Source organism: Boleophthalmus pectinirostris, unplaced genomic scaffold (assembly GCF_026225935.1).
Source record: "Boleophthalmus pectinirostris isolate CB_2022bp ecotype Guang Dong unplaced genomic scaffold, ASM2622593v1 HiC_scaffold_9, whole genome shotgun sequence".
In the NCBI taxonomy this organism is placed as follows: domain Eukaryota; kingdom Metazoa; phylum Chordata; class Actinopteri; order Gobiiformes; family Gobiidae; genus Boleophthalmus; species Boleophthalmus pectinirostris.
The window spans coordinates 13,767,888-13,793,694 of record NW_026571541.1 but is presented as its reverse complement, the minus strand read 5'-3'; the positions used below and the strand labels follow the sequence as shown (position 1 = coordinate 13,793,694).

General features: G+C 37.5%; 1 protein-coding gene across 1 annotated transcript in view; it reads left to right on the top strand.

The window, feature by feature from the left end:
* The first annotated feature begins 4,055 nt into the window (after positions 1-4,055).
* The window catches only part of cntn5 (contactin 5), a 79,707-nt gene continuing 57,955 nt past the window's right edge, over positions 4,056-25,807 (top strand). Inside the window, exons 1-2 of the mRNA XM_055166958.1 lie at positions 4,056-4,267; positions 23,731-23,811. The gene's annotated coding sequence lies outside the window, so the exon portion shown is untranslated. The remainder of the gene's footprint in view (positions 4,268-23,730; positions 23,812-25,807) is intronic.

The window sequence follows — 25,807 nt, the reverse complement described above, 5'->3', positions numbered from 1 at the left end:
GAGTTTTGTTTTTGTTTCATTCACACATGTGTGAGCAACCCTTTATTATTAGTGTGTCTATATCTCCAAATCTCAAAATGCTCTGTTCCACCTTGTGATGTCATGCAGCTACCTTTTACCTTTTGTTCAGTTGAGATTGACTATTCCAGGGCTGAAATCATCCAAAAGATTGTAGTGATGGTGTATGGAGTTTAAAAACACAGTGGAGCACTTCCTGTATTACCACATGACATCACAAGATAGAGCAGAGGGTTTTCTGTTTGAGAGAACTCAACCTAAATATGCAGGATTTGTGTGTTAAACATGTGTAGATGAAACAACACAACTCTAGGTATGTTTTTGATGACGAAACAACATTATTACATAGATCAGAAAATACTGTAATATGGGCCCTAAGTTCTTGGGTGCCATAGTTACAGTCTTAATTTAGTAAAAGTATGCATTCAGTATATAAAGTATGTATTCACAAGCCTTCCTTAGTCTGATAATTAGTCATTATTTTGACAGGCAAAATAAGTGTGAGTTACAGACCTAATCAGCACATTTATATAAAAAAAAAAAAAAAAAAAAAAGTCCTGGTTGTAAAAGTTGTAACTTGGAGAGAGTGAGATTTCTCGGCACTGATGTAGCATGTTAAAGCATGTTTTTGTTTTGACAACAAGTCTCAGTATATCATCCCTCAGCATGACTGCCTCTATAAACCTTGCCTGCAGCAGATGTTGGCGTTGTATAATGAAAAGAATCAGCCTACCAACCAAATTGTAATTTAGCACCTCGATCTAGTCAGCATCTGTTGAGCTGTGGAGATAAATTGTTCAAATTGGCTAAGCATGTTAATATAAATCACCATCTGCAGCAGTATGTTTATAGTTTTCAGACGTTTTTATGCCATAGAGGCTGAATTCGACACACGTGCGTATTCCCACTACACGCGTGCATTATATGATATCTCAGTGCTTTTCCAATTATAAGGGCGGGGTTGTGTTGTGTCTCTGTCTTTGCAGCAGCCTGAGCGGCACTGTAGTGTAAAGCAGTGTATACCCTAACACAGCTCCCTGAGAGTATAATGAAGATAAATTAAGATGTTTTGTTCCCGGATAGTGCTGTGTTAGCTCAAATGCTGAGAATTGCCGTCTCCTTAGCGTTTTCTTGGGAAATTAGGATTCACTCAACTGCAACATCACACAGCACCTCGCGAGCTGCACATGTCAGATACTCGAACCAGTGGAGGTGTGAAAGCGTTTGCTGGCACAAAAGACGACGGAGAGACGGAGAGGACAGATTATGTAAAGAGCAGTGTAGCAGAACAAGATCACAAACTTTCTCTACCCAGCATATTAGCGCTAATACGACTACAACTGAAGGGCTGGTGCTTCTAACCTTACTTTCATCAATATCAATACTGCCGACAACTGCAAACTACTGCATTCTGAATTAGTTAGCACTTTGGCAAAGTTCTGAAAGAGAGAACAATGCTATATAGTTACGCTCATCTAGATCATAAATAAAAGTTTGGACTAATTATAAGAAACAAAATGCTGATACAAACTGCATTAAGAAAAACTATTCAAAACAGTTTCATTAAAGGGGGCTTTTTCAGGAACTTACCTATTAACTGTAACTTAAGTAGACCACCATTTTATTTTGTTCATTGTAAATTGTATATTGATTTCATAATAGAAATAGGACCATTACCCATTCAGAGAAGCCCCACCTCTTCATAGTGATATTTTTCCGTAGCAAGCGACAGATTTTCATGTACGTATTTTTGTTATTGAAAAATTACTGTGACACTGTACAGGCTGGAATGTGGCTGGAGATATGGGGTAGGTCGCTTTGAGCACTCATGCCTCAAATGCAGGACTCAAACATGAACAACTCAATCAAAATTCAACGTTGAGAAAGATAATGAGGGAACAGGATTATAACATGATTAAAAGCTCATTAAAGTTGATTTTGCATAATATGCCTAAATTGTTTCCATTAAAAACAAGTGTGTTATGTTGGAGTGATTTTTTTTTTTAAGTCTGTGTAAACACTTTTGAACCTTATTCTGATTTGCCACTTGTGCCTTTTTTTTAGTAAGCCTCTTATATGACATCACTTGAGTCATTCTTGTGAATCAGCCTTGTAATTCTACTTAATTATCAAGATTTAGGAATTAATTAAACCCTATTTTCTAATTAGCACAGTACTTTCTATAAGCTGCTCAGCATTGTCTTTTTACTGTGTTGTGTTCAAGGAATTCGGTAATTACATAATATGTTTCTATAACTGTAATGGCCTGTGGAAACAATAAAGATTACGTAGGCAATATTCAAAGCTTAAGCTATAGGAAATGTCTTTGCCCATGTTAAGCATAGCAGGCTTTATTGACACTTTACAAAGAAGCCTTAAAACACTTTCTGAAAAAATGGAATCTAAAAGCCGATAAGAGCTACAAGCACCGAAATGGATCAATCGTGCAATAGGAAGCACACTCAGTCAAGGGTGCTGTTTAATTAATGATGGGGCTGGAGATAGGCTGTTAGCTGTGTATTGTCAGTCAAACACTCAAAGCAAAGGGTGGCAATATGAGCCATGTAACTGATCTGGGAAAGTCAAGACACGATTCCATATCCATAGTCAGTACCATTAATGTTAAGAGTACAGCAAGCGCAATGGAAAACGAAAACGCTATTTGGATTTTTACCAATACTGACGCAGAGTTACTGCTTAGTTGGTTGAAATAAAATGAAATAGCATCACACATCGGCAGTCATTATAATTACTACTGTATATCGACATGTTGTTCAATAGTAGTAAAAGGTTGAATGAAATACTTCTATGACTCATTACAGATGCAAACTAACTACTAAAGTGTTTCATTCTGTTATTTATTTATTTATTACAGCTCAAGATTGTTTACAGTATTGTACATTTCTAATAGTTTTTGTGGTTTAAATCTGTTTTTGGTATAGAGTATTACAGTTTATGGTTTATATTTACTATATTTACAGGCCCAGTCACACAGGGTATAGGACAAGTGTCTTTATAAAGCTTGTGTAACTTGACTTTAGTGCTCAATGATCAAGTGAAGTTGGTAATGCGGCTCATTGATTTGGTGGCACATATTGATCTAAAAGCAATAATGATAGTCAATGGGACCAGTCTGAAAATTATCGGTTCATTAAAATGGGATTACACCTCTTTACCTCCACATTAAAACTATAGACTCTCCTCACAAATGCATGCACTGCAGCTAACACACAAACTTAGCTTTCCGATCCACCCAGTACATAAGATAAGCATCGTGGCAAGCCTATATGTGTAACCCCAATTATAGCACTAGAGAAATTCAAATCTGTCAACTTTACCAAGCTTCTCAAATTGTAATCTCTCCATCTGATCCCTTGAATAAATGAATAGATAAAATGTGTTTTGAAATATGAATACATTTTGTTCTACATGTACATGAAATGTGCTTCTCTATCATTCTACTGAATGACTTCACGAAGTCTAATTGATATAATACGCGCAGTGGCCGCTAGGGGGTAGAGTTGAGGACGTCTGCGCCACGTGTGGGCAAGCGTCCAATCTGGTAGGAAAAATGAACAAACTTTCTAGTTTTCTCGAAATTAAATGCATACATTTGAAGCTAAGCACATAATAAATTGTTATTTTCAACAGGTTTTACACTTTTGGTGAAAATATTATGAGTTTTGGGCAAGCGAATGTGATACATACATTTTATATCTAGGTTTGATTAAATTCAGAACTACATTAAACTGTTTTAACTTTTGTACTTTTGCTATCAAACTGTAAAAAGGCGACACTTCCTGTAAAAAAGACGAGACGCCACTCCTTGTTACTCACCGAGGTCCACCTTTTCCCTCCGCGCAGGCTGCTGGAGAGATGGGATGCTGCTGCAGAGAGAGGCAGCCGGCTACGGCAGAGGCAGTCTCATCACCAGAGCAAGAGCAGACCAGTCCTCAGTCCACGCACGGCACAGCGACGCACGGCTCCGGCTCACATCTCCACTCGAGTGCGGGGCGAGCGCTTTGGTGAGCCTGGAATAAGGAACTCAAACTCATTCACGCTCATACAATCCTTTTACACACTCGTGGATGTACTGTTTACGCGTCCTGGACAGATGGAAGACACTGGCTCGCTTGGATATTGTTGATTACGCTTTCCAGTACGCTGTTCGGGTCGGGGACGAAAGAGTGCAGCGAAGCTGGGATTGCTGCCAGTTCAGCGTGGGACTTTGGGGGTTCTTTACATTGAGGTAAGTTTAACGAATTCACACTGGATGACATTTAGATTTAATTTGGATGCGTGCATTCATGCGTTTTGGTGAACGTAGCCTGTTGAAGTTGGTCTAAGATGCTGATGATGCTTCTTAGAGTAAGTAGCCTATACAACTGATGAATGCCAAGTCGAAGTATTTGAATAACATTGCTGTAGTAAACACATGGATTTAAGAAAGACAAATCCGTTATTAAGTAGGAGTCTACAAGATACTCCTTTTCATTGAGTCAAGTCAAATACCGCGTGGGCATGGGGCTCATAGTAAGGTTTAATAGTATCTGTTTTGTCAATCACATAGTTTTTGGTGCTAACTTTGTACTAGATTTTTTTTTTTCCACAGAATTATTACATGATATTGTTTTAAGTTGGAATTTCCTTTTATAGAATAATCAGTGTCTTTTTTTAAGAGCATTTTATTTCAAGAAAAAGGGGTAAAATATATCCACAGATGCAACAACATATCTGTGGACAACAACATACAACAACAATAAAAATGGCATTAATCTCCAATAATGTGTAATTATGTTACACATTCTATTTAGAAAGACATGGTGATTGATTTGCATAAATAAAAACAAAGGCTTTTTCATAGAAAACTCAAGCGGTTGGAGGCATAGTAATGAATATAAAATTATGTATTTGCTGTGGCGCTACAGGCAGTTATTTTTACTTTTTGGAGTTGCAAGAGCAGTATCTAACACTCCCCTTAACAAACAAGTGAACCCATAGGGATTATCAGCATATCAGAGATATGATAATCTACCAAATACTCATTTTCACTGCCACTACTTTTGACTGTTTACTTTATTCTCAGAGTAAGCTAGTGACTGTACTATACAGTGTGGCTTGGGGGCTCACTGACTTCTTGCTTTGATCATATTGATTTTGGCTTTTCGGGGGCTTAGTAGATGCACAAGCAATAAATATCATATTTAATCAGTTGGGGAAAAAAAATTACAAAAAGTGTATGAGGCTCTCTGTGAGGTTCTTGTCACTGATGGCAATTAGGAAAGTAGTAACAGGCAGAATAAAGTCCTGAAAGAAGGAAAGACAACCTCTAAAGGTCTGTCAGTAAATCTGCTTTGCTGCTTTGGGCTTTCTCTACTTTTAATGCAAGTCCATTAAGACATGCCAAGAAGGCGCATCACGATATTTCAGGATAGATTTTTATAGCTCCTAAGTACAACACTACAATATTCAAGTCCGGAAGATTTGAACCAGGGACTCCAAACCAATTTTGTCTTTGTATAAATACCTAAACTAGATTGTAGTTTGTATGCTTCAGTCACTCCTGAGTCCAACACAAATTCAGTTTAAATACTGAAGTAGTCCTGTTTAAATAGTGAAGAAAAAGCATTAAGGACTGCACCCTGGGCACTTAGCTCAGAGGGTGACACTGTTAAGTGTGCACGAGATCCAAAGCAGGAAGTCTCAGATCATACTGTTATTAGAGCGACAGTTACATCTTAACCTGCTTACATACATGTTTCTATGAGATGAAAAAAAAAACAACAACATGGATTTTACTGACATATTCTTTGAATTATAATAATACGATGTATAATAAGACTGGAAATTCAGATTGGAATCCTAATAGTACAAATGCAGTTGCAGGCATTTGAATGGATAAAGAATAATAATTTGTTACAAACAACTGATATTTTCTCACAATTATGTACTCTGCAGGAGTTTCAAATGAAGAATTATTTTTCCTTCCTCATTCTTCCAGCTATGGAATTTGTTTTGTCTTTGACCCTGGCAAACTGTCAGAAGCAATGGGTGACTGCAGTGCGGTGCTCAGGGACATTTCTCAAAATCTTGAGTCAGGATCTTGGAGTAAATGGAGTAATACATTGAAGGGTTTCGGTTTGTCCTTTTTGTCCTCTGCATTTGACCCATTCTTCAATGCCGCTGGGGCACTTCATTAGGAGAACTGGACCATCATGCTGCACCCTGGGACCCATCATCGTCTTCTTGTTGCTAGGTTTGGATAGGACTATCTTTGGAAGATTGTACCTATTGTGCATGTTTTGGGTTGATGGGGGAACCAAAGCACCCAGAGGAAACTCACCCAGACACGGGGAGAAACAGGCAAACTTTGCACTGAAAGGCCTGGCCGACCCAGAGTTCGAATCTAGAACCTTGTTGCTGTGAAGTGTGAGTGCTAGTCACTCAGTCACCATGCCTCATTGCTTATTGTAATAGTAGAATGACCCAAAGAGACACGACATGCGCTCCTCTTATTCATATATTAGATTATGAATCAAGCTAACCTCCATTCAAGTGCTATGTCAAATGTAGTAATAAATACAGTATTGTTTACCACATGGCCACAATCAATATTCAATTTAGTAACAATGTAACACAATAGCAGCTGGTTCAGCAAAAGCACTGTACATATTTTTCCTTCACTACCAGTGTGTATAGATTTCGGAGACATTTTCATTTATTACATTCCTATCATAAAGAAGCCACTGGCATTATTGAGCTTGCAGAGTATTTATAAAGACAATGTTCAATATACTGCATATATTGGAGTTACAACAAATCACAGTGAGGCCAGTCTATTTCCATCATGGACTATATCCTATAATGCTAGCTCTGTTTACATCAACATTGTACTGCACTGGATGCACGCTTTTACGTGTATTCCGGCCTGTAATTGCAATCTGGAAATATGTAATTCGAGATGATGTGAAAAGCCCAGTACCTGGCCCACAGCTTTATCATCAGTTAGCATTTGCAGCCATGATGGAAGCAGCCTCACCTATGCGCCTTGGGACTGGATGCAGAGATGAACAGATGTTAGCACTAATCAGGGGTCCGCCGTATCCATATTGGCAATAAATCACTTATTTACCTGCAGAACATGTTTTCAGATGCTGCTAAATCTGCTTGAGGGCTGGTCTGAGATGCAGTGTAAATTAGGTAAATCGGTTGATCTTGATGGAAATGGAAAACATCTTGGAGTACACAGCTGTCCCGCCCCTTTAAATCCCTATCATTATTGACATGGGCCAGCAGACATGTGTGTTTGGGGGTATTTGCTAATTGAAAATGACAAGTCTGGTGAAGGCGTGTCCTTGGGGATAGTTGCAAAAGAGAATGCATCCCAGCAGTGACAAAGTATGGCTCTGGATATAAACTGTCTAGCAAAATAGTGGCACCCAAGGGAGCCCTATTTTCACAGCAAAATCTGAGACTAATAGTGAAAATGGAGAATAAAGGACCCTTGCAGATCCCACTTTGTATTCAACACATCCCCAAAGACTGTTGTTATTCAGTGATGTGGGGAAAGATAATTCAAAAGACAGTGATATATGGCTTTCTGTACTGGCTTGGGTGTAAAGGGCATATGTAATGATTCCACTACTAGAACAGAAATAAAGTGTTGGGGCAATTTTGAAAGCAATAAACTGCATATCCTTACAGCGTCCACAAGGGGTGCACTGTACTGTGTATTAAACAATGAGCCAAAGTAATACAGTGGCAATACATCGTAAATACTGAAATCATTTTGAAGGTATGCTAAAGCTGAAGACAGAGAGTATATTGTCTATAATAAGAAAATCTAAACCAATTTTTTTTTTTTTTTTCAATGAATAGAAACATGCAATGCAATCTTCCAAACAGTATTTGAACTTCAACAAAGACATTTACTGGCATCTTTAAGCCTAAAAAAGTATTAATTTCTATTCATTTTCCTTGAACAAGAAGATATACTTTCTATACACAAATTGCTCTTTTTATAGTATTATCTAATAAACGGATGTTGACTTTTCCATCTTAGGACTGATATCTGAGTTTTATCATGCAGTCATTGTATTGACATGGAATAGAAATTGAACATTACCATATCAAAATGCATACTGTTATTACCATTTCAATAATATAGATGTTTTAAAATTTGGTTAATTCTCAATGTCCACATTGCATGCAGTTGCTTCCCAAACAGAGCCGTGACTCATATTGAGTGTTGGGCATCAGTTCTTCAGAAAATTTGAAATGACATTGCATTGTTAGATTTAAGCTATTCTTTTTTTAGAATGTTGCTGAGCTTGACTGCGCTCCTCTCCCATTGCCCCGTGTGTAGTGCATTGTTGTAGCGAGCCCTCTGGTCTCAAGAGGGCACAAAGACAAAACGTCCCTCTGGAGCCATCTGACAACTTAATTTATATAATTGCTTAGAAGAGAGAGTGACTTTGAGCCCCCTCACCACTTGTCACTGTTATGAATGACTTTGATTTGATGTCCGGTGAGTCAAACAAACAAGCGACCCAACTCCCATTTGCTATGTTGTGCTAAACATGCGTGAAGTCGAAAATAAGCACAGTTAATTTAATTACAGGCTCGCCTTCCTGTCCCTGAAAGATGATAGCCACAGTTGGCCTGTCTCTTCACATGCATCCAACTGATTCTACCATGCACCATCACAAATGTTCATGTGTAAAGCAGGAGCGTAGTGTTAATTAACAGCAGTGGCGTAGCAGCAGTGCTGGGTCTGAACTCTCTGTGAAGAGCCTGTGTGTCTGACTCATGGAGCTGGGCCCTGGTTGGTTAATTAGACTGCACTTTATGTGTTGGTCTTTGTGTGCTCCATGTGTTCCTCTGTCATGTGGAGATACCTGCAGGCCTAGCTCAAAGGTTAATAGTGGCACAGGCAGAAAGTGTAAGATTTTCTCAAGTCAGAATACTCTTAATTGGTCAGGGATTATGAATTACTAGGGCATGTTTTACACAAATCGGTCAACGTATCCATCCATCGATATATCAGGGCAATTAATGCAGTTTAAGTGATTTTAAAGCTCTAGCAGTGAAAAATATTGTAATTCTAATTCTGTTCATTTGATTTTTTCAATACAAGTTACTAATAGTTGCTAATATTATCATATGGTTGAACAGTGTTTCCCACAGGTTTATACTAGTCTATGGTGGCACAGGCAATCGATATTTGAAATTTTGGAGTATTTTTGGAGAACCTGCTAATTCTCAAACTTTTCAGGAGGAGAGCTCACATTTTGTACTTTTTAATGTGAGCTCTCTATTAATGGGAAACACTGGGTTGTAGAACCTAACAATTCTAAAACTTTGACACATGTTATACTTTTTATGTGATTTCTTCAATATCATTCAATATCAATACTTGTTCAAATGAATATCTTGTTTCATTATGACTCATTTCATCATCATCATCATCATCATCATCATCATTATCATTTAGTGGGCATCAATATTCTAAATCTATTCAGTGTTTGAAAGCTGTATGTGGGTACCTGCCTTTCTCCATGGAGTTACAGTTGGAGTTGTCCCCCCCCAAAATAAAGAACACCTATAAATGGATAAATGCAAGATAGATACGTTTAATGCCATACTCTGGAACTCTCAGGCAAAACAATAGTATCTCTAGGCAAATCCCTATCAGAAAGGTTACATAGTGCCCCTTTAAAACAGGAATCACAGTCTATACTCCCTTGACATAGTTGGGCGTGGTATAGAGTATGAGAGAAGAGTGGTATTACAGGTGATGGCAGGCAGGCTTGTGTGTGTAACCTGCCCCTGTAGTGATGGGGGCGTGTACAGTGAGCATAGAGGAGCCATGATGCTGATGTTGGGGCAGAGCCTGAGGATAAAGTGTTTTTCTGTAGGCTCCGTCTGATTTTATGTGACAGTAAAAGCCCTTATCTAGCAGGGCCATGATGAAGCATGGCCCTCTTTGATTTTTTATCAGCTGTGCGTACGTTTAACAGTCTCATGCAGGAGACAGATTACTGAGATGAAGGCGTGTGAACGTGCAGTGGGGGGGCAGAGGAGTCAAATATACAGTCTATAGCGCTGAGGCAGATCTGCATCACGCTGATAGTCCAAATGGAAAGATTAGTTCCAATATCTGTAATGCTTTTGACCTTCAGGACTAAACGTTTGATCTTAAATATTTGTCGGCATATTGTTGACAAACTGAAAGGGAGAGGCCAGGGCTGGGCCATAAAATTTTAATCAAGAAAATTCTGTCATTTTTAAATTTTCAATGATAGCCTCTGTCAGTTAAAGTATGTGGTTTGGAGAAAACTGGCTATTTTTGTGTGTGAAATTGCTATTAAAGTCTTGAAATAAAAACTGAAAATCACCTATATTTTGTTTTTGAAATGAAAAAAAAAATACAAAAAAATATTTGATTGATCAGTATGAGAAAACTAAATAATGTTTTGTCTAATCACCCAGCCTTTGGAGAGACTCAAAAGTGAAAGTGTAAGACATGCAAAACCATCGGCTTTTACATTCCATGTTAAATTCAGGATTGCCATAGACATCGCATTGTGCCCTGAGGAATTTGAGCAAGTGTTTTCTTTCCCTGATTAAAATTCATTGAAGGCCAAAACCTTTTTTCTATTTTAGTGGCATCTTAATGAGTAAATCTTGTTCATGAGACAGAGAGAGAGGCTCCAGCCAAGTGTCTGCAGTCTCATGATAAATCAGATTGCCTCGACAGATCAGTCTTTTTGGATTCATTATGATTACTTTTGCACTATTCAAAATAACCAGCTCATAATTTGTCTCCAACACAAAATAAACGCTTTTTGGTTTTGCTGATGCATATCAAAGAGGGTTTCATTTAAGGTCTTGTTGTGTCAAAAGTTTTAACTGTAATCTGGGGCTGCTATCGGCAAAAAGAGATTACCTAAAAATGAGAATAGATCTGTGACACGAGTACAAACTAAAGAGGAATATAGTTTTAAAAAGTGATTTTTTCGACACAGGTGAACATTGAAGTCCATGATATTGACATTGTTGTGGGTCACCTTTCCTACAGCACTAAGTCATGCATCTTCCAGGCTCATGATGAGTTGGTGCGTTCCAGTCTCGTGCTTCCTTTCTCTGGAGAGATGAGGTGTGCACAGCACGCAGGTATCTGTCAGAACACAAGCAGAAGACTGCTGCTGCGACCGCCTCCCCGCCAGCTTCATGTTCATCCTCCTGTGACAAACACTGAATTTATTCTGCTCAAGTGAGCACATGTGCTCTATTCAACATGCTACAGTACAGTGTGCAGCAGAAGAAGGACTGTCAGGCTTTAAAAGGCAGTTTGACAACAAACTTAATTGAACTTCATGAAAAAAAGTATTCATTAAAAATAAGTGCACATAATACAAAGTTGAGCATGTTTGGGAGGAAGTACCTATAGATGTACAGTGCTGTAATCTTTTGAGGCTGTTCTATTTGGTAATTTTATTTTCAGTCAGTGCACATTATAAACAGAATCCAGTATAAAGAATGATGCTGCTTGCATTACTGGGTGTGGCAGCTGTGCTGAGGACCATTTGCACTTTAACGATAAAACATTTACTGTCCCATACAATACTACACTAAACAGTAAAGCTTCTCCACTGTGGACACTGTGGACACTGTTTGACACTTTTTGTTCTGTCATTGCCAAATGATTTTTCATTGTTAGTCCTTTTTGATATTTGTTCAAAGCAAAAAGGTGGGTCACTATTTACATGTCAATAAAATCAAACTGCATTTCAATTTCCCATTTGTTTCACAATAGAGCTACTTTCAAAATGGAGACATTTTATCATTTTATAAAAACTTCATTTTGAATTTAATTGTTGCAGGGTACAAATAAAGTGAGGCTAACAAACACAGCATGAAAAGTGTTTCCAGAAGTGATTAGCCTAATTGTCGACATTTTGGTGAGTAGACTTTGTAGAAAAGCTCTTCTATGTGATGTGTTGGTGCTTAAAATAACCCTTTCAGCTTCACTTGAGATGTTGCTCCTGTTCACGTTACTTTTATTTTTACAATATTTAGTACAGTGCTTTAGCTTTACTTGGAAACAGGTTTTACTTTAAGCTCTACTTTTTATCCTTTTGTGTACGTTTTATGCTTTTTGCCCAGCGCAGATGATTTGTTTTGTGTTTTGTAATGACATTTTCTAAAAAGCTGTATCTGCTTTAAACATAAGCAGTGGCAGATCAAAGGGATTATTTAAGTGGAAACGCCATGTTCAGTGGAGCAGCTTTTGTTGAATCACTCTATTAGGAAGAAAGGAGGCAGACAGCAGAAATTAGATTCAAATGGAGAATCAAATAGCTAATCTAGTATTACTGTGGCTCTACACTGACTAGTTATGGTTATGTTTTGTACATTCATGTTGTACATATATAACATGTTTTTAGATATTCAAGAGTGAGAGTGGTGCAGCTCATTACATTTTAGAACTGATAAAATATTGCAGTATTTTGACCCAACTCAACTGAAATATATAAACTGTTTATCGGACTTCTATATTGTTTTTAGCTCTGATTGTTGTTACTTGTTATTCACATTCATTCATTTTTAGATACATGTTTAACTATCATTATCTGCTCTCATCTCAAAGCCATATATAGACTAGCTACACCCCAGACTCTACTTTTTTGTTTGCAGACAATATAGGTTTTACAATTAGATGCAGAGGACATACAGCATTCTTATTTTCCTGTTTATTTTGCTATTTTGCTTATTCACAAAGTGCTTCTTTTACATTTATACTCAGAAGAAAAAACAAATACTACACATACTAAATAAAAATGGAGGGGTGATTTACACTTAATTTTTGTACTTAATCACATGTAAAAAGAAAATCCTCTGCCTATGAAAAGTTCCCTAAAAGTGCTTTATGTAGATTGTTTGCCTTTGTCCTTGACTACGTTGATGACCTGTCCTACGCAGTGAAGCAAGATCCAGCACCGCAGACTGGTTTCTGCTGGAAATGTGTAGCTTAAAATTCTGAATATGAGAGAAAAAACATCATGCTACATGCTACAATGAAACACCCCTATAGAGAGCCTTGGCCAGAAATAGAGAATCAGTTCCGCCCTTTTGAACAGGAAGTCACTGAGCCTATTCTAGTTTAAAGGTGCTGTTTGTGTTTACAATAAAGAAAACGGAAAATCATGATACTTTTCTGCTAAACACCAGATTTAAAAGGCTAGCCTCCTCTAACAGTGCACATTTTCACAGTTTCCATTGAGTAGCGAAATACATTTTTATTTTGCCTTGAGACTTACGAGTATGAGTCAGGTAAGTGAGGAGGAGAAAAGATTATTTGGAGTATGTAATAGGAGGTTAAATAAAATCCTCTTAACATAGCGGATTATAGAAAGTATGCTGCAGCCTGTGATAAAATACGCCACAAAACCTGTTCATATGAGCATGACTTTGGTGGTAAAAGCTGTTTTTAGAAGACTCTTTGTCAGCAGTGTGGTTTATCCCATCCCCTGGTTTAACACTGTCCTTTCACTGGAGCTGCTGTGCTAATAATTGATTTATGCAATTCTAGTTGTTATAGTCAAAGATGTATTGCTCCGTGTATTGAAGGCGTTTTGAATAAATGGTTTCAGTTTGGATTTCCTGTCTAGTTTTCTATTAAACAGCGCAGAATACAAATAGGCATTCCAGGCGGTCCTTCTATTATATCAGGAACAGGTGCAGCAAGTGTTAATTTTGCAGCATCAATTAGCAGCACACAGTCCTCACAGCGGGTCAGGCTATAACTACAGCCTCAGCATTTCACACATAAACAGATTTCACTTTTGTACTAACAGTTTTCATCAAAAGTTGAATAAAAAAACTCTCACATTTAAAGTGGTAACAGTGACTTCAGCCTCTTAGGCCCATGGCAACACATCTCTTGTTCCATTTGAGCTGAGATCAGAGGACAGATGTTGATGCATATTTTATAAACATGTGTGAACTGTGAATTAATGATATGGTGTGGTATGATATGGTCACATGTCTCTGCAAGGTGGATGAGAAAATAAGGCCTGCCAGCACCTCACAGCTCACAATAGACAGAATTAGGATTGTGTTTTTTTTGTTTTTGTTTTTGTTTAGTTTTTTCTTATATGTGTTGTTGGCTATATTCAAATGATTCCTTAGGGACTTTGACAAACTTCAGCCTTGTGTGACATTTATGGCAAACCCATTCATGGATGTGGACATAAGTGAGATTTCAGTTCAGATGGCTGAACTCTTCTGTATTGATCCTGTGGAAATGGAAATGGAGATGATAAACATTCAAAATAATGTGCAGCTTAAGTCTCAGCAGATTTCTGCAAATTTGTGGAGCCTTGTAGAGCCAAATGTCTTCAAAAATCTTAATGAGGTTGCACTGAAAATGTCTACTTTGTTTGGGTCTACTTACTTATGTGAGCCGGCTTTTTCTGATATGAATGTTATTAAATCAAAGTACAGGACAAGACTGACTGATGAACACTTCAATGACTCTATCAGAGTGAACCTGAGTGGTTACACTCCCAGTTACTCCTCTCTTGTTGACAGCATGCAGTGCCAGCCCTCACACTGAGTAGGCTACATGTCACATGAATAATATTCTGTCCTAATTGTGTGTATATAGTTAGTCAGTTAATAGCACTACATACAATATGCATAAAAATTGCTCATCTCTGTGAAATTAACATTATTTGTTTTTTAAATGCAAAATGTGATTTGTGGACAAATTATTTAATATTGAGGCAAATTGAAAATGCACTTTGTTCATGCAAAAAATAAGCTAAAATAAATGTCAGTAGCTCCCGGGTTGTTTTGTGTTAGGTAAAGTAGCTTACGGAGGAAAAAAGGTTAGAGACCCCTGCTTCAGAGTTTGTAGTATAAAGATTTGACAGCTACACTTATAATAACTCCACCTTCTTTAAAGTTAATGATACAAGAACCAAAACAGAATTAATTATGAAAAAATTGTTTATTTTACAGTTGGCTAAGAATGATTCAGGCTTAGTAACTAATTAATTTAAGATTAGGATGTTCCTCCTTACATGTGACACTTCTGAGACAGCTTGGCTCTGTGCTCTACAAACCTAGAATGCTTTGAAGATTCATCACAATATCACTGTATTTCAATATACATGTGTACTCAAAGAAGCACATTAGTAGATTATGTAATTATGTGTGTACACTGGAGGGAAAGGTATTAATGTATTACAAATATTACAAACATTTCTTACATTTGTAGGCATAGGGCTCAGTGAAAAGTAATGGCCAGTTATGTCTATCGTGTATAGATTATCTATTTGATCTAATGATGTTGCACTTACAGGACTACAACAACACAATTTATTCAGAAATAGTATTAGGAAACAGTATGATTATATATAAAATTGTCATTTTATCTTCATACCAAAAATTAGTCCTATTGCGGCTTGTTAGCTTGTCGGACTTCTGAGATACTAGATACTGGAGAGGAGAATTTGACAGTCAAACCTTGACTTCAAGAGGAGCAGTGTGATTTTTGTACCGGTCACGGAACGCTGGACCCGCTCCATACTCTCCATCAGGTGCTTGAGGGTTCATGGGAGTTTGCCCAATCAGTCTACATGTGCTTTGTGGATCTAAAGGAATTCCTGTGTCCCTTGTGGTGTCCTTTAGGGTTGCTCAGGGAATATGGGGTCTGAGGCAAAGGGCTGTCCAATCCATGTTTGATTTGAGCAGAAACTGAGTTCATATTGCTGGCAATAAGGCAGACCTGTTCTCAGTGCATGTTGGACTCCGCTAGAGCTGTCTTTTGTCACTGGTTCTGTTCATTGTATTTATTGACAGAATTTCTAGTCATACTCAGAGGCTGGAGGGGGTCTGGTATGGGGGATCACAGGGTCACATCACTACTGTTTTCAGATGATATTTTCCTGATGACTTCATTGAACCAGGAACTGCAACATGCATTGTGGAGGGATGAAAATCAGCTCCTCTAAATGAAAGGTGCCTTGCCCTCTCAGGGTGGGTGGAGGATGTCTGGACTGGACACTGCAGCCTCCACTTTAGGACATGTGGGAGATGCGTGAAAGTGAAAAGTGTGATGGACAGTTGCTGTGGAACAGTTTGGTTCAGTTGACGACTTGTAGGAGTGAGGGCCATAAGTGTTGCTGGTAGAGTTTATTTTTTATTTCTCCTGCTTTGAAAACAACATGTTATTATTTTATCTGTCCTGGTGGGTAATTTAAAGCATTTAAAGTCTATATCAAATGCCCTGTTGGTGCACAAATTGCCGCAACTATCCTGTGCAAAAACTTTACAGCTGTCTCTCCAACATACTATATTATCATGCTTGCCTGGCAAATCTAGAATGACATATCTGTTTTTGGACAGGTTTATATCACTCTGGTCCACATGTTTCAAACCCAGTGAAACATGAGTGTTCAGTCAGATTTTTTTTTTTTTTCAGTGACATGAAATGAGCGAGAGTGAACGTGAAATGAAGGAGCTCATTGGTCATGATTTACAAATTGATGATGTACAAATAAAATATAATTTCTCTCACCTCAGATAAGCAGAGTTTAGTTGTTCACTCACTGATTGTGCCGAAATCCATGATGTTTTTCAGACCCCAGTAATATTTTTTTCCTTTATTTTTTTCTGATACGGACAGACATGCATGTGCACCTGTCAGTCACTCCCATCTGAAAACAGTGAGCTTCACTGGTGTCCAGACTCACATCTTTGTAAAGTATTGAAGAAGTGTGTATTTTGGATCCCAAGCTATTATCACTCAGTTTTCACTCTCATTGTTGTAATAGATCTGGCTGCACCCACTTAACATCTTAATTTTCATTTTCCTCTTGCTCAGATTTTGTGCATGTTGCACATTCATTCTCTCACAGGAGCAAAATTGCGCTGCGTCTTCTGTAGCGTCTCTACGAGAAATTGCGTCAGGGTTTTTTTTGCTCCACTTTTAGCCTGTACTACAAATTTTGATAAACTAAAACAGCATCATCCAACAGCCCAATGCCCCCTGCTGCTATACAATTTATTGAAATTACTGAAAGTGTTACCCATTTTGTATGTTGTGCTGTAGGGACCACACAGGGATGATGAAATGTCTGAAAATCTATAAAAAGAGCTTTTATATTATTTATCTCTTTATGATGATGATGATTCAAGATTATAGAGGACAGCCATCATAGGACCATTTACTAATGAGAATACAACTTTAACTTTAATATTCTTTGCTAGTGATCTTATGTTATCAGACTTTGTGTCAGGGTTAATGTGAGGAGAAACATCACCATTTTACAATTATTCACAATTACTGGACCTATGACTGAACAAAATTCAAATTTTGACTTCTTACATCACATCCTTTCTTTATTCTCTTTATTCTGTTTCTCGTAGATTACCATTCCTCTGTGTTATAAGATTTGTAAATTCATACTTTCTGAATGATTAAACTGCGTTAATGTGAAGGTTTTATCCTATTTTTTGGGAGTATACATTGAATTGAAATGACTTCATTAATGGTTCAGTAAATACCATATTTTTCCAACTATAAGTCGCACTTTTTTTCATGGTTTGTGACTTATACTCCAGTGCAACTTATATATTAACATTTTCAGACTGACAGCTGCGAGAGGGCACTCTAGTCTTCTGTGTCAGTATCTAGTACCTGTACCACTGTTATTTCACACTCTACTGCGCATGCCTCCTGTAAAAAAAGCTGCTGTCCTGCTGCGAATTGTGAAATATGCAGGCCGAAAACGATAATCGAGCAGCAAAAAGATGTTATGTTGTTTATGCTATAATTATCTGAATAACTGTTAATATGTTACGTGAATATATTAACGCCTATTCAGCCTGTTCTCTATTCTATTGTTATTACTATAACTTGCCTTTCAAGATGAAATGTCAGTTCCTGGTCTCTGATTTTATAAAATACATTTCCCCCAAAAAGTGACTTGTTGTCCGGTGCAACTTATATATGTTTTTTTTCTTCTTCATTGAGCATTTTTTGGCAGGTGTGACTTATACTCCGGAGCGACTTACAGTCCGGAAAATATGGTAATCATGATTATTGCTTAAAGGTGCACTATGTAACTTTTCTGGTGGAGGGCATGCCATCTGCTTGTCTCCATGGATATGTTGTTTTGTCTGAAATGTCCCTGTTTGGCATTAAGTGTATCCATCTTGCAGTTACTCAATAACATGGGTTTTTATTGACTTAAAAACTTGTAATCTTATTGTGAGTAGGCTCGCCTCTCCACAGATCTAACATGTAACTTGACCCTGTAGTGTAACCTGCTGTGTAAAGATAAACAAGTGTATAAACAAGTGCAATGCCATACTGTGGAACATTCCAGGCAACATCTCCATGGAGATAAGCTGGTAACGGACCCTCCACCAAAAATAATGCAGTGCACCTTTACCACTGATGATACTAATAATTGCTTAACCTACTGAATTAAAATATGAACAACTTATGCAAAGGTAGTTGGACAAAATGATAAAAACACCTTAAAGCAGAGTCGGACTTAACCTATTTCTCCCTCATCCGTGCCTGGCCTGGATTCTTGTGCAGACCCTCGGCTCTTCGTGCACCATTTCAAGTGCTTTGCTCATTTGGGATTTGAAGTGTCATTGGTGCATTGTGATAGTGGCTCTGCTCAGAGGACACAGCATCTATGTTGTATTTCAGGCCTGTACTTCACATATACTTCACATCTTCATTGCACAGACGCAACGCTTGTTCATGTAATTGTATCTGGATGGAAGGTGCTGGACCCATTCAGGTGTGCTGTTGAAGACAATAATTGGCTGCACTGCTTTTCCCTTTGGTAATTGTCTTTTGATTGAGGTCATCAGGACAATTAAAACCACTGAGGGGTGAAAAGTGGCAGCAAGAGGCCTGGGACAGTGGGGCTGCTTGGTGGTAAAATAGAAGAACAAAACATGGACGAGATAATAGCGCTTGGGGAGACCCTCGACAGTGCACTGGGCTGGGGCTGAGTGTTGCTGATGTCTGCCTTTGTACTGCTCTAATACATTTATGTACGGGGCAAGATGTAAATAGTCACATAGGAAGAAGTCATTCCATGGTTTATTGTCCTTCATTTGTATTTAGTTATCCACATTCATAATTGATTGTATCAGGGATGTACCGGTCCAGCTTTTTCAGTTCTGATTTTGATACTATAGCTCTAAGTATGCCAATTACAAAAATATAAAAATAAGACGTAGCTGTTATTTGTCATTCATGTAACTTTCTGGGACAATTACAACTAGGGATGGGCATGATTAGTCGACTAATGGATAATTGATCTTTAAGAATTTCGTCGATCACGTTCATTTTTAATCAACAAACCGAATGTAGGTTACCGTGCGTAGACGAGGCTGCATCTGACAACGCAAAGACTGGAGTAGTGGCCTTATACTCCTACGTTTCAGCTCTGGCACACCTCCTTGGAGATGACAGTATCCCTCAATGAGTGTATTTAAATGCACATCAGTGTCCGGATTATGATCGGGTTTTTTGAGTATCCCGGTTTCGTCATGGTGTATGTATATGCAGCATAAAGTTGAGTGCGCATTAGTCCAAAAGACAAACACTTTTCAGTCTTTTCATCACAACAGTAGCCAAAATAAATAAAGTAACCAACAGGATATACACACAGAATAGACTCACTATGAGCAGCACATCCCTCTGACACAGAAAGAACAGTCGTATTCCACTGAGTCGTGTCCTTTAGTCCGACAGAAGCTGGTACATCAGTGCACAAGGAAAGAGCTGCTTTTTTCCAGCATTTACAGTTTATGCAAATTAGCCATATGGTTTTAAGTTTCGTTTCTGTATGACGGAAACAAATGTGACAAAGCTGTATTAAACACATTATAAAATCAAATGGGCTGATGTGGTGCTATAGTGGTTTATGATTTATATGTTGTAAAGTTGAGTTTATTTATGCTGATCAGTAATAGTAATAATAATGATCATAATTTTAATATAAAAACGTTAATGATTAATCATTACGGTTAATAATTGATCGTTAATTCTCCCAACGATCGCTTAAGAAAATTTAATCGAATGCCCATCCCTAATTACAACCAGTAAAATAGTTTTACTGCATCAATTTAAATGTCCAAATAGGATTTTGGATGACTTGATCTGATCCAGCAAATTTTTCTGTATCGGTGTCAATATTGATACCCATTTTGGATCCCTGCATTCCTATTATTATTTTATTATTATTTTATTATTTTATTTTACTTTTACCGTATTGAGACATGTAACATTTTTGTCTTAATATTTTAGTAGGAGAATGAAGGTCCCAATGAATGTCTTGCTCCTGATTTATTCTTCAAACCTATTGTCTCTTCAGGGAGGAACTTTTATCAATAGTGTGTTATACATAGCACTTTTTTTGTTGTTATACTACAAATGGGATTTGTGGTACAATATCAGGAAGTATTGAATGTAATTGCACCATCATATGATGTCAAACTATTTCAAGTATAAAGTCTCATAAGTCAGTGCACTCTTGTACCAGTTTAAGGACATTCAGTCAGCTCAAGTTATATCAAGAAATGCATCCTCTTTAAAACACAGACACTCTACTCTACTGTAGACTCTCAGTCAAAGCAGTGGGTGTGATATGGCATCTCATAATAACATAATAACTAAAGGAGCGTGCCTGATCTCATTGCATTAACTTACTTACAACTCAACATTTAACACATTCATTATAGTATTAGTATCCTACTTGAAAAACATAATTATCATACTGATGAATATAGTGACATAAATATTTACATGAATCCTTAATTAAAAACAAACAGATGGCTTGAATCAGCCCACAGATACTTTTATGCAATCACATGTAACAAAGCACATCATTTCACAGTCCTGAGGAAAACAATGCTTGCTTTGGTCTTTTTTCATATCTGACTCTTAGGTTTGTCACAGTAAGCTCTATATTAAGGTATCAGTCAATACATTTTTACCTTTAATTTGCATTAGTTTCATTATGCTGTTTTATATTGTTTTGTTGTGGTATTTATTTATTTATTTATTTATTTATTGCAGCTCATGGTTATCTTCCACTATAATTAAATTTAAATAATCTTAAATGATCCATAAAAGGATCTTTAATGGTACTGATTGTTGCTAGATTTTCATGTTATTTAATAAGAGTTTTATTTGTATAACATTATTTCCTACAACTGTCTTTGGCTCGGTAGATATGTAAAATTCATTTGAAATAAAAAATAAATGGTATAAATGATGATGTACAGTGAACCGTAAGTGCTCTGTGACTGTGAAGAGTCCTTGACCTGGTTATGGAAGCTGTAGAGAGCAGAACACTGTCCCATAAATACAAGACAAACATTTATATTAGCCCTGAAGTTTAGACTGCTCCTATAGAAGCACTGCTTTTACAATTGCTTCTGGTGAGTAATACTGTAGGCTACTTGTACAGCAGGTGGAAAAGGTCATCTCTGCTGCGAGAGAGGCAGCATGCTTTATTGCTACACTGTTATGCAGGGCTATGTGTGTTCAGAAAATCTTTGATGCAACTTATTTGCTGATGTTTTTTTATTTCAGCAGATTTGTTTCCATGGCCAAGGTAACAGAGGCATGTAAATCAACAGCACAGCTTAATCTGAGCCTGTATTCTTGATGCTAACAAGCTGCCTTCAGTCTTTTCATTATTTCAACTACATAATTTGTCAGTATAAAACATTATAATGAATACAAGATTCAGTGTATTTCAAGTGAATGTGTTAGAAGTAATAGTATAATAGTATAGTGTGAACGTTTTGAAGTTTTCTGAGCTTAACTTTGGTTTTAAAGGCACTTGAGATGGATCTGAAGTTCTGAAAGTACATAACTTGTGAGAAAGCCTGGCCCTGTTTGATGTTGTGACCCTTTTGAAAGGATTGGAGTCCAGGAGCTTTCAGGTTTAACACTGGCCAGTGTCTGTGAAGCCTTCAGGACCAAAGTGGACATGTGCATTAGTGTAATGGAAAGACATTTTTTACTTTTGTGGAGGCTTTGCCCAGTTCGTCTTTATTCCATTGTAAGTATGATTGGCGGAGAGTGAAGCTGAGTCCTCAAATGGCATGTCTGGCTCAGCTCAGAGACACAGCGTCAAGTGGAGTGAACTTTGAGAGCAGTTCTACTTCATTTGATACACACAAGGGACCAGTGTTCTCTCATGATGAAAGCCAGACAGTTGACATGTCAGACACTTGCTTATTGTCATCACAGATAATTGAAAAATATGTTATTTTTACAGAGGAACTTTTTGTAATTTTTGTTTATATGATACGCTTTGTGCTTTGTGCCTTGTGCCTTTGAGACTTCAAATAATAGATTTATGTTCAAACAGACTGTCAGAACTATTTATTGATTGTAAAAGACAACAATGGATTTTGTATTCAGTACTTGAAATGGAAAGTCTACGTTATTTGCAGGACATTGACGTTTGATGTGCGAGCCTCAGAAATATACCGTCTCTACCGGCTCTACTGGATTCATACAGATAGTTATTTTTGTTTTATTTTGAAGTACAATTTTGCAATGTAGAAATATTGTGATGATACTGAAACTACTTTGTGCCACTGACATAATAACAATAAAGCAGGATAATTTATGCAAACACTTTTTAACACATAAACAGCAGAATTAACCAGTAATTAACCATAAAAGTTACTTATTCAACTCTCTACAGCTCATATTTTATCATATTACAACAAAAATAACAGAAATTTCAACACTAATTCAAAGAAAATGTACACATGATAAATTATGAGACTCAGAATATATAGTTTCAGCTTTGATATATTGAACCATAAGTCGATATAGTAGTTATCATGACAAGTCTACATGGGACAATGGCTAAAACTGTCAACTACCCCGTATTTAAACAGTAGAGTGCTGGGTGTAAGGTACTGTGCAGGAGAAACTGTTCTAGAGTAGAGCAGTTTGAATGGAAAAATGAGATCTGGGAATAACATAACTGAGATGTAATTATTCACTTGTAACTAATGTAATCAAAGATATCTATTCATTAGAATCAGGTGATATTTTCTCTAAAAAGTCATCACTTAGCTCCAAAAAATGAATGTCCTACTACAATGTGTTCAGAATTAATTGCGTGTGACAGAATGAGCAGCTGGACTAAAGCCATATATTTAACAAAAATGACATTTGGACAACAACATCACAACTCACTGTTTGTGTTGCTCTACGTAACAGACACAACAAACGAACAAATGGTGTGTGTGGGGTTTTTTAATGCTCGTGAAAAAACAGTTGTGATCATTCGGCCATGCATTTCTGACAGTGACGCACATGTTTTTTAGTCCTTTAGTGAAATCAAACCAGATCTGAAATCCTGAGGCATCTGGCAGCTGTCTAGTCAGCAGACTTGTCAGTGAGTAAAGTGAGTGAGAGCTCCAAGCTACATGAAAAATCATCCCGACTTTTGTTGCTTTTTTGAGCACCGCTGCACACGACAAGACAGAATTACACGATGAAACAAACAAAGGAGGACAGACACAAGACACAATAACTATAAAAGCACAGGAGTGACACTGGCTTTTCTTTATTTATTGTGTTATTACTGTCTGCCTTTATGACATTGTGTTTTTTTGTTCTTCTTTTCTCTCTAGAAACAACAGAAGCTCACCACTAATTGTCTGAGCCACTAGCCCTGCTGCTGGTGGGTCCACGGAGGACACAGAGTAAATGAGGTGAGCCGTCGACACAAGCAATAAATCCTGTTCCATCGCCACATGCTTCACACACATGCAGAGTGAGAGACCCCTGACCAGCACTTATGTACAGAAAAAGTAAAAAGTTAGAGCACACTTACTTCTTACATTTTCTTTTAAACATAGCATTAAGGTTAAGGTACACTTACTTATTAATATATTGCAATTAAGAGGTTAAAGTATGTACTTGTCCACATATGGTCGTCCTTCACCATGCAAGTGTGAGTGACAGGTAGGGTCTTGCAATTAATCAAATTTCAATCGATCATCTTTGACTGTCAATGATCATCTTGGGTCTTTTAAATATAGAAAATTATAAATATATATTTTATAATATATAATAAGGTTATAATATATAAATATAGACAATACTCAGTGAGTAAAAGGATGTGGAGCATGTGGAGAAAGAAATGTGACTATTTTTGTGTCAAATGCCAATTAATAACCATCAGTATGTTCTAGAAGTTAATAATGAAACCTCATTTTAATAATATGAAATAAAATTGAAAATTGCGATATAAGGAGGGAACCTGATTTAGCCCTGGGTGGATTTATATCAGAGTCAAGTGAGGAGGCAGACTTTTGTTTTGTTTTACCCACCCCAAAGATATGCTCAGGTGAACAGGAAAGAAAAAGAGCTATGATTTTATTGAACATAACCTTGTGCGTTTGTACTGTGTTACTAATTTGCCATGGGAGTGTGTCTGTTGATGAAGTCTTATCTCACAGGTCATCCAATCATCAGTCTATTACAACACACAATCTACAACACTATCTAGTAAATTAGAATAAAACGAGGATGGAGCTAATTATTCTCCTCAAGTGGAGCGCTCACCTCTATAAAAGGGACAAAGGAACCAAAATCACAATTAGGCCCTGAGCGCCATGGCTTCTTCTAATTGAAGGTTTAACTGTTGTAGCCTCAGAATTAACTGGCTGCCTGCACAGATGTTCAGTGTAATTGAGGTCACTTTACAGAGGCCAGCCATCTGACCAGCCCTACTTGAACTTTAGCTTAAGTCTGGTGTGGTTACTGTTCAAGGGTTAGAGGAAAGCGATTTCTGAAATTTCCTTAGAAGCAGTGATTTGTTCCAAACAACCAAAGATGTGACATAAATACTAGAGCCCGGCCGATATGGATTTTGTTGTGGCCGATATGAAACCGATATAATGGGAGTTGGAGCTGCCAATAGCCGATATAATTGCCGATATATTTAGTGATGTAAAAATTCACTGTAAATGTTGAATTGTTTAAAAAACTTAGGTTTGGCTCTGGTGGGTTTTAAATTGGGTTTATTTAGGCAACATTTATTGTTATTCTGCCTCTTTACATCATATTTACAGGCAGTAGGTTGGCTTAATGGCATTTTTGCATCACATTCTAGCAGCTAGTGGTGGGTATTCCAGTTCAGTTTTGTTGCAAGCAGGTCTAAAGCAGGACTGAATCAGGTCTAAACCAGGACTGAAAAAGGTCTAAACTGGGACTAAAACAGATGTAAACCATGTGTAAAACAGGACTAAACCAAAACTGAACCAGGACTGAGTGTCGGGACTCAGTCTCTATCTCTCTCCGTCTCTCGAGCCCAAGATTAGTCCTGGTTTATTTATTTTATGCTGAACTACAGCCAAATATGCAAGTTTTTTCTATCCTATGCACACGCAGATTTCTGAAAGTTTCGTTTTTAGCCGCTGTCAAACTACCACGAGTCTGCACGTGGCGTAAAGAGAAAAAAAGTGAGAGAAAGCGAAAACACGGCTCTCAATAAGGAGCCGGCTCCCATTGTTCGCTTCAAAGAGCCGACTCTAAGAGCCGCTTCGTTCATGACCGACCCATCACTACAATCTAGTCAAGAAACTAGCGCTATTAGCCTTTAGCCATAAATGCGTGCGCGCCGCGGTAATTAATTATATGCGCAAAAGTCATAATTTACACCTCTATTCACAGCTCATTTACATATCAATGCAGGTCCAGTAA